This window comes from Centroberyx gerrardi, chromosome 1, assembly GCF_048128805.1.
Source record: "Centroberyx gerrardi isolate f3 chromosome 1, fCenGer3.hap1.cur.20231027, whole genome shotgun sequence".
Taxonomy (NCBI): domain Eukaryota; kingdom Metazoa; phylum Chordata; class Actinopteri; order Beryciformes; family Berycidae; genus Centroberyx; species Centroberyx gerrardi.
Window position 1 is genome coordinate 26,172,324 of NC_135997.1, and position 15,767 is coordinate 26,188,090.

Sequence of the window (15,767 nt, forward strand, 5' to 3'; positions counted from 1 at the left end):
CCTGAATTGCCCTGAAGTGGTAAATCCCACCCATTATCCAAGTTGGTCACAGACAACACAAGAATTATTTACAAATGCTTTAATGGAGGTTTGTGAGCATCACTGTGTACGTCTTCTATAAATTGTTACCACGATGGAGGATGATTACTCCACCATTAATGGTTCCCGGGCTGATTGCAGCTCATATAACAACTGTCATTGTGTTGACCCTTTCATCAGCAGTGATCAGCTAAGCTTCAAAGGAGCCTAATAGACTGTGGTCGAAAAAACACGGTGCCATCATCAACTCAGCAAATTCACAGATCGTCTGGTAACCCGTCTTAAGGTCTTTCAATAAATCAGTCCAAGCCGGGATTTATGAAAATGAGCGAGTGAACCCAGAGGTCACCGGCGGTTTAATTTGAAACTTGGCAGTAAATCTGGGCCATTTCTGTAATTGTTGTTCAGTGTGCCTTTACAGTTGTACAATAATACCACAAGAGTACTAGCTTGCATATCTGGATACATAAAAGGAAACAAAATATCATTTTTATGTGCTGTCTGCTGGACACACCTATCTTTAATAAAATTGTACATTTGATTTTACCCTATAAACTGTGTCTGCAAAATAGGAAATTAGCCTGTTACCCCGGTGCTTAATGAGTTGCATATTTTTTAGGAATCCAAGTGAACCATTATTGCCATTTTGTCATGATTTGGCGGGCTGCGTTTCGGTCCTGTGTTCTATTATTTCTTATGGGCTAATTAAGACATTAGCCATTATAGAAATTCCTCCACACTCTGTGAGGAGTCAAACCCTGGTCTTTTGACTTGTTCCAACTCCCCCACTGCCTGGGCAGGGCTCGGGCCTGAGGTTTTCTCCCTCTGCAGCTGAGATTGCTGGAGGAGAGACAGGAGTGAGCGGCCTCTGTGACCTTTCTGACCCCCTTCAGTTTCCATCCCACATGACGACCTGAGGACTCAGACAGCGCTAGCGGCCCCCGACACCGTCCTGACCTTGATAAGATGTTGAGTTCTTTCAATGAATCCTGAGCAGCAAGGCTTCCTCCCTCGGTTACAGCTTCCACTGCGCCCCTGACTGGAGTTTGTTAACTCTGTCATTTGCTGGGAGACTTTACAAAGGTCACTGTCTGTGTATTTTTCATTAACATCCCAGCGCCGCTCACTCCTCGGCTGGATAATGAGAACCATCGCCTCGGCAGATCTGGAGAAACATTTTTGGTGTCAGCAAATGTCGCAGCTTGATGGCATATAAATGTAATTTATCAGCGTGTTTATGTTGCCGATTTAGTAGGACATTTTTATGCCTCACTAGAGCAGGGATGCTGTGTCAGTGCATAATGACAATGTCACTTCCAATAACAGACAGATTTGGTATTTGTGGCGTCATCTCATAAAGCAGCTCTGCACAGTTTGTGAACTGTGACAACTTTATGATTGTATTTTACTTTCTTTAACATAACTTTCTGATATGAACATAATACCCGCATCGCATGGGAGAGTAATGAGAGCAGACCCCAAGACTAGAATGCATCATTGTTTAACTATGTATGTAGGGTGCATGTACTGTATGTATGTACTGTATGCATGTATTACAATGTTAAGGGTGTATCTTTAGAATGCCTTCTTTACAAAATTGAGCATGAAAAGTCTCTTACATCCTGATCACAACAGTATCTTGCCATACATGGAATGTGTCAGACTGAAATTGACGAAGTCTGACTAGCGAAGCTAGCGAAGGTAAGTCAGCGAATGTTTTTTTGAGCGGCCTGACGAATAGGGCAATTTAATGTGAAATCTATAGTGCAAAAACCCCACCTTTGCCCCATGACCCCACTCAATTACTGCACATGCACATTCAGTGGTGCACATGAAGATGTTGAAGATGCTCCAGCTTCTAACGATACGAGGGATTGAACTGCTCTAGCTCTCACATCATGTCTGTGAGGGAAGAGGGACACTTTTATGGCAACACTAAAACAAGTTGGCTGAACTTCTATGTTTGATCCTCCCAGGGAGTAGGAAAAAAAAGGGTAACGCTTTAATCGTTTCAATGCCTTTGTTTTTTATATGGACTTAACAGCACCATCACCAAGTAATTGTCAGACTAATTTTGCCTTTTAACCCAAGTCCCCTGCAGATTTCGAGATTTCCAAAGCCTTGTCTTCATTGTGTTTTGCAGGCGTGTCCCCAGTGTTGAGGGCCAAACAGCCTTGTCAATGACAATTACACAGACTGACAGCTAGAAAGAGCAAGGAAGATCCTTTAATAACTTGTAAACACTTTGCGAAATAGCAAGGAATAGTATGATCCTGAGTTAGGCCAACAATGCTGTTATTGGCTATTGCTGATCAAAGGGTTTGTGCTATTGGATAATGGCCATGCTTGCAGTCCAGCCATTGGCAAGCCACCATGGAGGAGCATGATAAGAGCTCATTTGAATTCACTGCTCTTGCAACAGAGGTTTTGCATGCCAGCTTATTCATGAGGTGTGCATTCCCCATTGCTGCTGTCATTGCTGCTGAGGTGGATTTCATACAGATGATTGCTACTATATCAGAACCAGACCAGCCCAACAATTATCACTTGCCCCTTGCTCCAGCTGAAACAGGGTCTATGAAAAAATAGGAACGGAGGTTGCATCTGTCCAGAAACAAAACTTTGATTTTATGCAAAGAACAGTGAAAACATGAACCTAGAAAGATCATGAAGTGGGCAGGGGGAGGCGGCATAATCATAAATCTTTTCCAGGGTTTGAGTCAAATCAGCGAGTCTTTTTTCATTTGCTTGTTGTTGCTGGATTTGATTGATAGGTCAGCCATTTCTCATGGATCATTTCACTTCCAGGGAATATGTGCACAATCACGCTGCCTCACTGAAATGAGAAAAAGAAAAAGAAACATGATTTCTTTTTGTTTTCAATCTTGTAAACCACAACATTTGTATGTTGTCCAGTAATGACAATGTCAGACAGAACGCGCCCCAGAGGGTTTCCTGGGCCTGAGTTCTGAAGGCCACAGGCAGACAGATGTCTAGGGGAAAAGGCAGTGAGGAAGCCTCATCATGGCTTTCTCCAACCACCACCCCTGCCCCTCATAGCCAAGACTTCTCCAGTGACCGGGACAGCATAACCTCAAGTGGATGACATATTTCTGATGGCAGACACTCACAGAGAAACAATGTTTTCATACAAGGGTGTAACTACTATTTTTATGACCAACAATTCCACAGTGACTACAATCCATCAATCTCTAGATCTGAATCTTTGCTTTTCAGATCAGTCTGATGAGTAGTGATGGTATAACGCATAACCATGTGTCTGCTGTTTGACTTGATGTTGAGCAGTAATGGTTCTGTTCGTTGTTAGATGGTCATTTTAGTGTTGCTTTGTTGCCACCATAACTTCAGCATAGACGCATATGGGCCATCAGAGTACAGCTAAATGACTGGTCATGCTAGGCCTGTTAGCATTACAAAGGTATTACACTTGGCAGCAGTGTAAGCATCTACATCTAGATCTGTAGATCTACTTAAGTTGCTAAGTGACTGTAAGATTTTTATTAGGTCCTTGTTGAACTGTGTATGTCTGAATTGGTAGTGATATCATGTAAGATCACTATTAAGACACTTTACGTAACAAACACCTTTGTAAAAAGACATAACATCATCATTTACAACTACTACTCATCACATAAAACAAACCAGCTTTATTGAAAATTACTAACTTTTTCGCTAATATCAGTTGTTGTGCCTACACTTCGGTAATACTTACAACTACATTATAACCTGTTACCTTACACTAATCTTGCATATTGGCTAACTACCTTCAACACAACTCAAAACCAACAATAACTATACAAGTTGACTCCTATATAATCAGTTGATATGATGGACATCTGCACATGCAATATAGGACATTTAGTGTCAGCAAAAAACAACAAACTGCATCTTTAAATGACTACAAATTTAAGACAAACACTCTCCACATCCTCACCAATGTACAAACTTACTTTAGGTCTACCTCATCAAAAGCAGCGTCATGAAATAAGCTAGCTGCCATCCCACTTCAGCTTAATGCACTATATCACCACAATTCAATCAAATAACATTGGAGGCAAATGGGGAACAAAAAACTTCTCTGTGTGTATCGATGGAAATTCCACTCTTGTCTCCAAGTTGCAACAAGCATCACCTCTTCTGTTCAATTTTGAACAACTAGCCAGCTATCAAGTTCAATTGTAACTCACCAAAGAGTGTGAAGTCAGCAGTGTACTGCAACAGCCAGAGGATAAAGCAATAAAGAAGGTAGAGAAGGGAGCGGGCCGACAGCAGGTTCCTGTTTGCATTAATGATCGTTGACACTACAACTCTATATAAAAGAGTCTGTACCCTGAACTGATGGATGTGAGGGTACAGGGTACGTCCATATATTCCCTTCATGACAGCCAGGGCACAGTTGTATCTATTAGGGTAGCATCCTCATATTTCATTAATGGAGACTGTAGCATTGCCAGTTCAGTCTGACTGTCACAGTAAATGGGGGGAGTGATCTGGGAATAATTGTGGATGACCACTGCTCTCTCGGCCTGCATGACCAGCCATTACCTATGCAAGATGGATGGAAGATTTGGCACAACAAATGAGCAGGACCAAGTGTAAGTCTTAGGCTCAGAGATAATTTAAAGACGTCAAAGATGATGACCACTTACTTAGTTATTTATTAGATGTAACTTTTTTCTCACGAGGTGATGCATGCTCATGCCGACCCTTTTACATCCTCCAAACCCTGCCTCCACTGAGTAATAAGTGATTTGCAGGCTTGCTGCAATCTACAATCACTGATGTCTTGGAAAATGACACAAATTAAGTATAGCAATGTAAGATAGCTTTTCACCAACCGCTCAGTTAGGAGTCTTTGGGAGAATTCTTTTATCTGGTTTTGAGGATCAAAACTGTAACTTTCCCAAATTATGCTGTAGTTGAATACAAATTGTCTGCTTCAGTTTCTATCACCCCAGGTAAGACAAAAAACAAGTTTGACCTCAGAATCACAGCTAAACACTGAGCAAACAAAGAAATACCTGCTCTCTCTGTGGAATAGACAAACCAAGTGAATCCATGTGAAAGTTATGATCCCGTATTGATTCAATCGATTGATTATACCATAATCATGAAGGTGAGATGTCGATGAATTGGAAGAGACGGATTAAAGAATGATTTTTCTGCTCGAGGATGAGTGACACACGGATTGTGCAAAAGAAGGCACGTCCACCCTTTGAAAAAAGTGACATTTACTCTGACAAAATGATTGCTGGCATCAAAGTAAAACTCACTACTCTTGAACCCAAGAACACTCTTACACATTTTTTCCCCCCAAAACGGATGTACAGTATTCTGTACACTTCACATGCCCGATACAACGAGAACTGTCAAAGTTTCCTCTGTTTTTCCTTTGAGAATAAGAAGCATACCCAGCTAGTCTGGCCCGCTGCGGATTATACCTGTGTCAAAATGCTCAACACATCTTCAGTCCTTCACAAGTGCAAGTTCTGCATTACAGTGAAATTTCAAAGTGTTACACCCACAGCTGTGATAGTACACTCGACTGCCTGTGTAAGCGATGAATCTTTACAAAGAGGCCTTCAGCGTCCCAGGAGATGTCCTCATCTACACTGAGAGAGGTAACGCAGAGGACAAACCCTACTAGAGACTGCAACTATTTCTTCTAATGTATATTTATAGCACTTTACTTGCATTTTATAAGTTTAAAACCTATCTAAGAATGCTAAATATCTTTGTTCTCCTTCTAAGCAAAATGCAAACACATAATTATGTTGCCTTTTGTGCCTATTGATGCTGCTGGATCTATACAATGTTTTCCTTATGAATATATAACAGACTGTATCAAAGACAAGCTTGTTCCTACAAGGAAACTTTGTGACTGCTCTCTATTCTGCAATTTGTCAGTGTGATATTTATATTGGCTTTCATATCTGCAGTGGCGCTGATGGCCTGTTGTCCAATAAACAGGAAAAAAAACAGAGAGAAACCTCCAATATGAATTCATCTCGCTTTTTTTTTTTTTGGTTTATCTCTGTCAGCAATTGGAAGAGGTCCACAGGTGGGTTCACAGAAAGGTTAGCTACCCATGCCTGACTTTCCTTATTGCACTTGAAGCTGTGGGTGATATATCCATTAATTCTTTAAATCCTAAGCATTCCCCGTGATCCAGGTTTAACCAGGCATCAGTGCTGCTGCCGCTCTGTCTGTCTGCTTCTGTTTGAAGATAAAATCAAATTGAATTCATTGGAAGTGCATTTTGGGTCATAATACATTTTACGCAGACACTGATAAAGAAAAGCAAGCAAAGAGGTTAAAGGAATAACAAGCATTAAAATATAATAGAGCACAATGAGGCCAGTATGGACTCCGTTTACCTCTGACGGCTGATCAGTGGCGCTCCTTCTCCTGGGTTTGATCTGTTCTCCGGCTCCACGCTAGTCAATCATCTAGAACAATAAACCAACGCGCTGCAGGCGTGACGGCGCGGGGAGCGGAGAGGAGCATGGTGGCTACTCGTCGGACTAATTAACCATACAGACAGGGCCCGGCGCCACAACCCAAGACAATTCCAATCTGAGGGGCTGTAATTGAAGTGACAAGTTAATTACAGGCTGATATTATCGTGCGTTCCTTGTAACACCCCTCTCTAACCCCCCCGTCCTCCCCCTTCTCTCTTTCCTCCTGTCTAAGTCTCATTCCCGCTCTCTCGAACCTGCTCTCCCTCCCATCCTCAGATGTGTTAATTAACAATGGTCGCCCAACAGGTTTTGGGCCTGCGCACGCGCCCTCCTCTACCCCTCACCTTTTCACCTGTGCAGGATGTATAATTAAACGGAGATAAGTCCACTTTGTCTCATTTTCATTTACAACATTTATGAGCTGCACTTTGTAGACGCGAAACTCCCACCAGCCACGGCGGCAGCACCGCCACCACAAGCCCCTCGGCTCACCCCTCTCCGCCCGATCCCACCCAGCACCTCTCTGCACCTCTGTAATTAGCGTTAGCATCTTCTTTAAACAAGCTACATAAAGTTTAGTGGCAGGATTAAATCAGATCATTACCATAATATGGCTGTGCGATTTGCCCCTATCTCTCTGCTTTTCCGCCACATCAAAGCCCGGCGGAGCGCTGGTGTAATTGGGCCATGCCGCCTTGTCAAGATGATTCAGCCTGATGGCTGCTCCTCTCCCTGAAAAACCTCCTGGGCATGATAATTAATGGAGAAGAAAGTCAAGTCAACGTGGAGAGAAGAAGAAGGAGGGGAGAAAGGGAATATAAAAAAAAACTTTGGACAGCTCCACATGAATATTTCACACCTTTGACTTATTCAAAATTAACATTATCAATTTGATGTATAATGGATATTAACTTTGTCAACGCTGTTTCCTTTTCATCCAGATATGTGTTTCATGATGTTCCTCAAACTGATTTTCATACTGTGACCTTATGAGTGGCTCTAATGATGTAAGTGAAGTGAAATCAAAGTTTGTTTGGCTCATTGTATCCCTCTCAGATCAGTGTTGTCATTCCTGATGAGGTGTCTGCATGAGGACAGCTGCCATTCAATGAGTTCACATACAGATGATTTTGAAGCTGATTTCCCTTTGGAATTAAGGTAACAAACAGTGCCTTGTGTATCTATTATAATCTCCTTTTCTAATTGTCTCAGGAGACCGACGCCAATCGCATTACAACAACCTCAGCGTCTTACACAAAATCAGTTTTCTTTGATAATTTACATCATTATGTCACCTTGTAGGAGGAATGCAAATTATAGGCCTGCTGTGCCTTTGTTGATACTGTTTGCCAACGCACTTTGGTAATGAATAAGGCAAGGCTTCAAACACAGACAGGTGCCGGGCGTCTAGTAACACTCACTATGAATATCCGGAGTAGAAAGTCAGCCTGGGTCACTGTTGATTTGTTGCAAATTAGCACCATATGTTTTATCTCTGCGTTTACATATGAATGACTCCCAGCGACGGAGAACACAGAGAGGGAGGCTGGAGGTGGGCGAGGGGATGAATATCGATGATTCCTCTGTATGCCGGGGCCGGGGAGAGAGAGGGGGACAGAGCGCTGCCTGCCATTCAGACGTCCGTCATCTGTTCAGCCGGTGAGGGAGGAGAGACAATGCCGGTGACAGTTGGTGACAGAGAGACAGCTGGTTGTCCCACTAGCCCCTGCATGTGATCCGCTGTGAGGTGACACCTCACCCAAAAAAAAGCAAAAAGAAAAAAAACATCCTTGACTAATCAAAACAGCAGGCCAGACGCCCTGCCTGCGCCAACAGGAGACCAATGCCACGAGGACGCCCGGCTGGCACGTCAGACAATACCTTCTCTGTCATAGCCCCCCCGCCCCACCCCCCCTTCCTCCTTCCTCCTCCTCCATCTGCCCCTCCTCTAGTCTTCGCCCACCAGTGTAGGGGCACCGGGGGTTGTCAGCTAAACCAAGTAACCTTTCCGCTCTTTCATTTCTTCCAGCCCAAATTTGAATATGAAAAGGGCCTCTCTCTTACCCAGTCAAAGACCATCACTTTAATGACATTTGGCAGTCATTTGATTTATTAGGTTTTAGAGGGAGGGGAGAAGAAATCCACTAAATATTTCATATGCCATGCTAATCCTTGTAATATTGCCAGCTGAAGCCATGTACCTGCGCCGCTAAGAAGTGTGGCACATGGATTTCTCGCAGTCAGATGGCTGGAAATGCCTGTGAGTCTACTGAATAATAAAATAGAGGCATTGAAATATTTAGACTTTGATTCCCATTAAAGGAATCTTTAAAACATGAGATTTACGTTTCGGGAGGAAAAGAATAGCGATAGTGGAGACAGCAATCACAACACACTCGCACAGAGAAGCTTCAGCCAGTCTGAACAACAGTGCCTCCCTCTGTACTCCCTCTCAAAAAGTGGATTTGGGGAGAAACAGACGGTATTGGTTCAAACAAAGAGCATGCTACCGCGGCAGAACAAATGGCTCACAAGCAGCAGTTTGCGTGATTGCATGTGTTGCGTTCCTGCCGTTGATGTAGGGTGAAAAGCACAAGTGACGAGCGATAGGGCCTACACATTTATAAAACATTCTGTGACAAAAGTGGCTTCAGAACTGGGAATAAAAGGAAATGAGGTGTCAGCAGTTTCATCCCGCTCTCGACACTTCTCTCATCTCAGCCCTGTTTGACATTTCAACAGCTGCTCTGAGCAGTAAGTGTCGCACTGAGGATACCGATGCTCTCTTTGTTCGAAGCGCACTTTGTCCATTTAACTCCGTTCCAGATCGGCCGAGGGAAGAGACAAGAACAAAGAGTGACAGAGACATAAACGGAAGCATGTGGTTGTCTATCTGCGTCCCCAGACCTCGGGGCCTGCAATTGGCTGACAGTACACAGGCCTGATGTGCAGGCGCGTAGGCGAGCGTGCCACATGGTGCCTGCTCGCCTCCCGTCTCAGGACATTTCTGGTTAAATTTGTCCCTCCCCACAAGTCCTTGGCAGCCGCGGTTCCCCCTTTCATATCCAGGATTGACCCCGCTGTGACATCACCCCCTCTGGGCACTGTGGCATCGCTGAGAGATATGATGAAAGCATCCAACGGCAGGCCACTATGACTACACACAAAACAGACACCACTTTGAACTCCCTGTCTCCTTTTGTTTTCGCTGCAGTTATAGACCAGGGGTGGTCAGAGGCCAGCGCAGCTCATCGTAATGTGCGGCTCACATGTGGCCAGAGCCTGAGTAATGCTGCCTCTTTGGTCGGACCATGTCAAGAGACGCACCACAAATATCCACAGACTGGAATAACAACAACTGTACAACAGTAAACGCTACAGATCTAACATTTCATTTCTAACCAACCAAAACCAGCATGTTTCTCTGTTCTGTTCCACATAACTGCACTGCTGTAGGCTATTTGCAGTATGTAATACCCAAAGGCTTTGGAGCTGGTAAGATGAGACTTCACTCTGCTGACTCTCTGGAGAAGACGTTGTGATCTTTCCAGTTCCCATCAGATTCTTTACTTTGGGAACGTCCCGCGTGTCATGGTGGCATGTGTCACATCATAATATTGTTTGTACGTGCGATCACATATATCTATACCCACATGCATTGCCTTTATATTGTCATTATCAAGAAACGATGGCACGCCTTAGATGTGACGCTTGTAAAATGTATACATGCGGTATACACCGGTTTGTCTCTGGAGAGCAGCCTTGCTAGCAGGGAGTTAGCTGATAGCTTCTGTCGGCCTATCGCAGAGCAGAACCAAGGCCCCCAGGAAGCTTAATAGAGGAGCTGAGAGAACCCAACGGAAATGCTGCTGCAAGTTCACAGACATCCGCAGTGAGGGGGATCGTGGGTAATGAGGCAGATGTTGATGAGGATACAATGTACTCCTGTTTGTGTGCGTATATCTGCGTGTACTTGTGTCTGTATGCACTTGTGTGTGTGTGTGTGTGTGTGTGTGTGTGTGTGTGTGTGTGCGCGTGCTGGCACTGCTAGTTATACGCGCTGATCACAGCTACTGGGAGTGTAATTGGACATAACAGGCGTCAGTCGAGCGGGGTGGGCGGGAAGAGGCAGTGGCTCCTTGAAGGCCCAGCTAGCTAATTTGCACACAGTGATATTCCCGCGTTGACAAGTGGAGGCAAATAAATGAGCTGGGGGAAGGCAGCCAGGCGATGTGCCACTGCGCACCCGCTGCTTGATTTGCCACCAGGGCTTCAGCACCCAGGTAGCACAATTACTGCCCAGCCTCTCTCCCTAAATTGTGAAGCGGAAGAGAAGTGACACCCATAAGGCGTGCATCACTGTAATCGAATCTAAATGAAGGCTGTGCATAACCAGAGCTCCCACCTGAGACAGTGGGAGAGATGTGACCGCGCCAGCCTGTCAACACCGTGTCAACACACCCGTTCACAGCCCTGTCCGCATGCATAATCGCACCAATCATTACAGTGTCAATGATGATCATGTAAATACGAAGAGTGGAGGCAGGAAAGAGGAGGAAGAGGAGGGTAGCAGGGAATGATGGGTAAAGCCTCAACTTGGAGAGTGGAAAAAGTGATTGCGAGCAAGAATACGACGATGGGGAGGATGATCATTTACAGTTTAATCTTGATCAGTTACATTATGGTTACATTACATCAGATAGAGGTAAGATCACACACCTCACACACCTCACACACATGTCAGACTGGAGACTTCACATGATATTTTAGATTCAAACTTTTAGCAAGCATGTTCATGTTTCCTTTATAATACCATGTACCATGTCGGCCTCAGGTGTATAGTTGGCAGATGACAGAAAGACATCTGTGGGCACTCCCACTCATCCACTTCGCAAATAATGTCCTGTGGTATGGTTCAGGATCAGCAACATAACAGATTCAAAATAACAGCTTGAACAAAATAATTATATTTCCCTTAGAATAATAAGGTTAAGGCTAATCTGGCTTTGACGATATTCAATAAATGAATCTATAGACTATTGCCATTGAAATAATGTAGGCTACTCAGATATTTGCAGTGTGACAGGCTAACTTTGAATTATAACTGCATTTTTTAAACCCTAACCCTAAACCCTAACCCAACACAACTGAATTTTATGTTAAAATCTGCAATAATGGGCTACGTGCATAAAAAATTGTCTGCCTGGTTTGACATGGTTAGTCTGCGACATCTGTACCACAGTTCATTGCACATGGTTATATCTGCTAGCTGGTTAGCTAGGTGGCTTGTTAGCTCAAACATGCTACTCAAAAATTGAAAACGCCTGTCACAAAGCCAATTACTGCAGTGGAAATCTATCCAAAAAACCATCAAATTTGTGACTTCAATATTCTCGGCGTTGGCAAGCTATGTCAGAGCTAGATATTAAGCTAGCTTGCCTGCCGCAGTGCGCTGTGGTACAGTGTGGAGGGTATGACAGAATCAGGCGGTAGAGATCTTTTTACATATTTTATTTATCTTATTTTATTTTATAAAGTAATATATAGCATTTGGTGGACACTTTTATCAAAAGCACCTTACAGTAACACGTGGCATGGGTGGCGCCATTTGCAAAAGTTATGCAACTCAAACTACCCAATTTTTATTAGGTCAGTGTGATTCTGTATTATTCTCATTTTTTGCATGGTTGGGCATGGTTCATGTGTGATCTAAATAAATCATGGAGTTGATAACACATTGATCAGTTCTGCTGGTGGGGACAGCAGAATAACCGTGTGTGTGTGTGTGTGTGTGTGTGTGTGCACGTTGTGTGTGCGCGGTTCTGCGTTCATCTTGATTATTCTTATTCATGCAGTCTTACACATAGGTGCCGCGATGCGTTTCTGATACATGTTAACAAATTATTTTAAGTGGTTAACACTTTGCAGCCACTGCAGAGGAAACACTTCAGCACTGTGTTGTAATGTTTTGTTTGTATGAGTGTTATCTGGTGTTAGTGCCTGGCTTCTTCAGGAGGCTTTAAATGCCACTTGTGTTTTTTATTGCCATTTGAATGGTTTTTAACACAATGCCCAGGGACTGCAGTTGAAAACTGGCTGGCTAGCTAATACTGGCACATTTAACAGAAGTGTTGATTAATGTGCACTGTCTCTGTAAAAATAAACTCAATAAAGTACAGAGACAATGGCTTATGTGAGGCTTTTCTTGGACAGAATAACTCTGTGTGTGTGTGTGTGTGTGTGCCTGCGTGTGTGTGTGCCTGTGTGTGTGTGTGCATATGAACTCGCTCACCACAGCAGGAGTTTAAATCATTGCTGATGTCAGAAGGGACACGCTCCATGCCACCCAGCATCATTATCAGCACTTCCTGGTGCCAAAGGGGAGGCATTAAATCCTCTCCACCACCCCGGCGATTGAGACTGCCACTGTCATTAACCTGAGGTGACGTCGGTGCAGGCCGCTCAGCCTGTTAGCCGCGATCCCCACTGACATCTACACACTGCTAACCTGCCAGCAACAGAGATGTATGTCTGTATAATGCTCAGGTCTGAAACCAGCCTGTTTCTGTCACTGCCACCTCTCTGGCAAAACTTCGCTCTCTGCCTGAGTGAAAACCGGTATAAGCCAGACCCTATAGGAGTTACTGTGAGGTGCGGTTGATCGTCTCGGCGAGGAAGGGGAAGTTGCAGGTAGCGTGTTGGAGTTAGTAATGGCATTTTTCACACGCGGGACACGTGACATGGATTCGGACGGACGCGGATCAGGAGAGTCACACGGCTCGACTCCGCTCAACTCCCTGACTCCTGGTCCTGCTGAATGGCTTCAAAATCATTGGACAGGAGTGTTGTCAAGGTGCTGTGCCTCTGATTGCTTGTAATGATGGTGATCCAGGAACTGAAGCGTACTCCCTTACTGCCTTGCTCCGCTGTTGCACCCGCTGCACATCGCTCTGAATAAGAGGGTCAGCTGAATGCCTAGAATGCGAAATGTCAAATGCAAATGGAATACATAGTTTCATTCCAAACTGAGAGATCTATCAAATCGCAAATGTGACATCTACCCATATAAAATAATTCAATATGGATTATTATTATTGTTGAAAATTTGAGTTATCTATACTAACCATTAATGGTCCAATGAATCGGTAGGCTTGCATGGACTGTTGATATTATCACTTTTGTGACTAAGGTCCCTCCCTAATGTCTATGGTTATATGTTTTATATGTCTATGGGTTTTTTTTTTCTTATTTTGTAGGGATACATCTCTGTTAAGGGTCACTACTGATGAGCCTGAATTTTGGCTATACTTCATATCATTTATACATCTATACTTGTACAGGATGTCCGAATGTCTTACTGTACTATAATATTTATGTTTTGTTATTTTTGTTTTGTTTGTAGATATTGAAAAATTTAAATAAACTTTTTTAAAAAAAGAAGAACATTTTAGTTATCTCAGGATCTTTGCTTATAAAACAGTAACATTTTTGATTGTTTTACATACAGAATTTTTACAATCTAATTTTTGATACCAGTTGAATTTTCGAAATATTGAGCAGTAAACTTCAGACACTGTTTTTCTTTTACCCATAAAAAAACATGTATGGTGTTTTGGAATGAAACCCTGCGTAAAGCATTTTCAGAAGTGTCAGTCGTCACTCTATATTGGCCTTGACGTCACCTCTGTAGCCCAGCAGCAAGATGCTAAATTTGGTTTCCCGTGTGTTCGTTCCATAATCCCATCATTCCTGTGTTTTAGTCATCCTGCTGGCCTGTACACTCTCCTCACTGAGCGATTTCCTTCCCTGTCATGAATGCCAGCGAAAAAAAAAAAAAAAAAAAAACGATCGACAGCATGCTCTGGTCAAAGTGAGGATGGCGACACCCTGTTTAACGACGGCGTGTACTTTGTGCTGTAAGCGTAACACGTGATTTACAGTACAGTGGATTTATTTTAAGGGATTCGACTGCCTTCTTGGGTATGATGAAGTGGCAGTGCGGGGATATAGGAAGTCGGCCAGTCTCTGGAGGCTTTGACCAGACATGTTTTTCTCTTTCTTTAGCCCACAATTAGAAGCGATAGTCTCCCACTCCTACGATGGCTCCCTCTCCTCAGCAGAGATATATTTATCTGAGGATAATTGGCCATTAAATCCTCACTTGACAACTGTGAAAATGCCACCCCAAGAGTAATCTGGCTGCCAGAAAATGACAACGGTTGGCAGAGCTGTCGACTGCTGGGAGCCACATCAGGAGTGGATGGATCTATTCCACACACACACACACACACACACACACACACTCACACATGTGCACACATACACACCGCATTGAACAGAGTTGGCTGTCCTAATCACATTTCGTCCCGTTCGCAGGCTTGTGATTTTTTTTTTTTTTTTTGGAAGGAAACCCCTCATTATGATCCTTATTAAAAGACAGGTCTCAACGCTAGGATAGAACAGCATCCCTTTAAACCCTTCTGTCACTAAAGAGAAATGCAGTTTTTAGCTTTATTTATTTTCATTAACTTTACAAGCTCCGCGCTTTGATCACTTTATCAGGGTGCTCTATATTCAATTACGGATGTCGGAGTTCTTTGAGCACCGTTATGTAAAATTGGATTCTTCTTAGCCTCGCGTCTGTCTGACTTGAGCTGATCCTTATCGTAAGGTTCAAAGTATCTGAGCTTACCAGCTTTCTCGAAGGCTGTCGAGAGCCCGGCCAAGGCAAATCAAAAGACAAGCGTTTCGCTATAAATTTCTGTCCTTTTCGTCCGTCCAAGTGCCTTGGCTGTCGCTCAAGCTGCTAACACGAATCAGACCGAGCAGATAACTGTAATTACTCTCAAAAGATGGAGAGCGGACCAGATCTTTGATACTGTTTCAAACATTAGCCATTGTTTGCCCCCTGGGTGAAAATGTTCCTGTATCTTGAGTTTTTGTTCTTTTTCTCCTATCCCTTTTCTCCTCTCCTTATCCATACCAGACTTTTTTTTGAACATTTGAGACATTAACATTTTCGTTTTTTTTTTATTATCATTGAGTCATGTTTGAACAAAGGAAGGCTCTTGAGGGGAAAGGTGGTAATGGAAATGGTGGCTGGGGTTTGTTGTTATTGACATCTTGGATCGGCGCACGGCGTTTGTGTGTTTTATGGGCTGGCGAGAAACCGCTGACCATGACAGAGTGTTTGCCATCGGAATGCAAGCGCTCATCTCTCACGGAGGAGGTCCGGGGGTGTCTCTT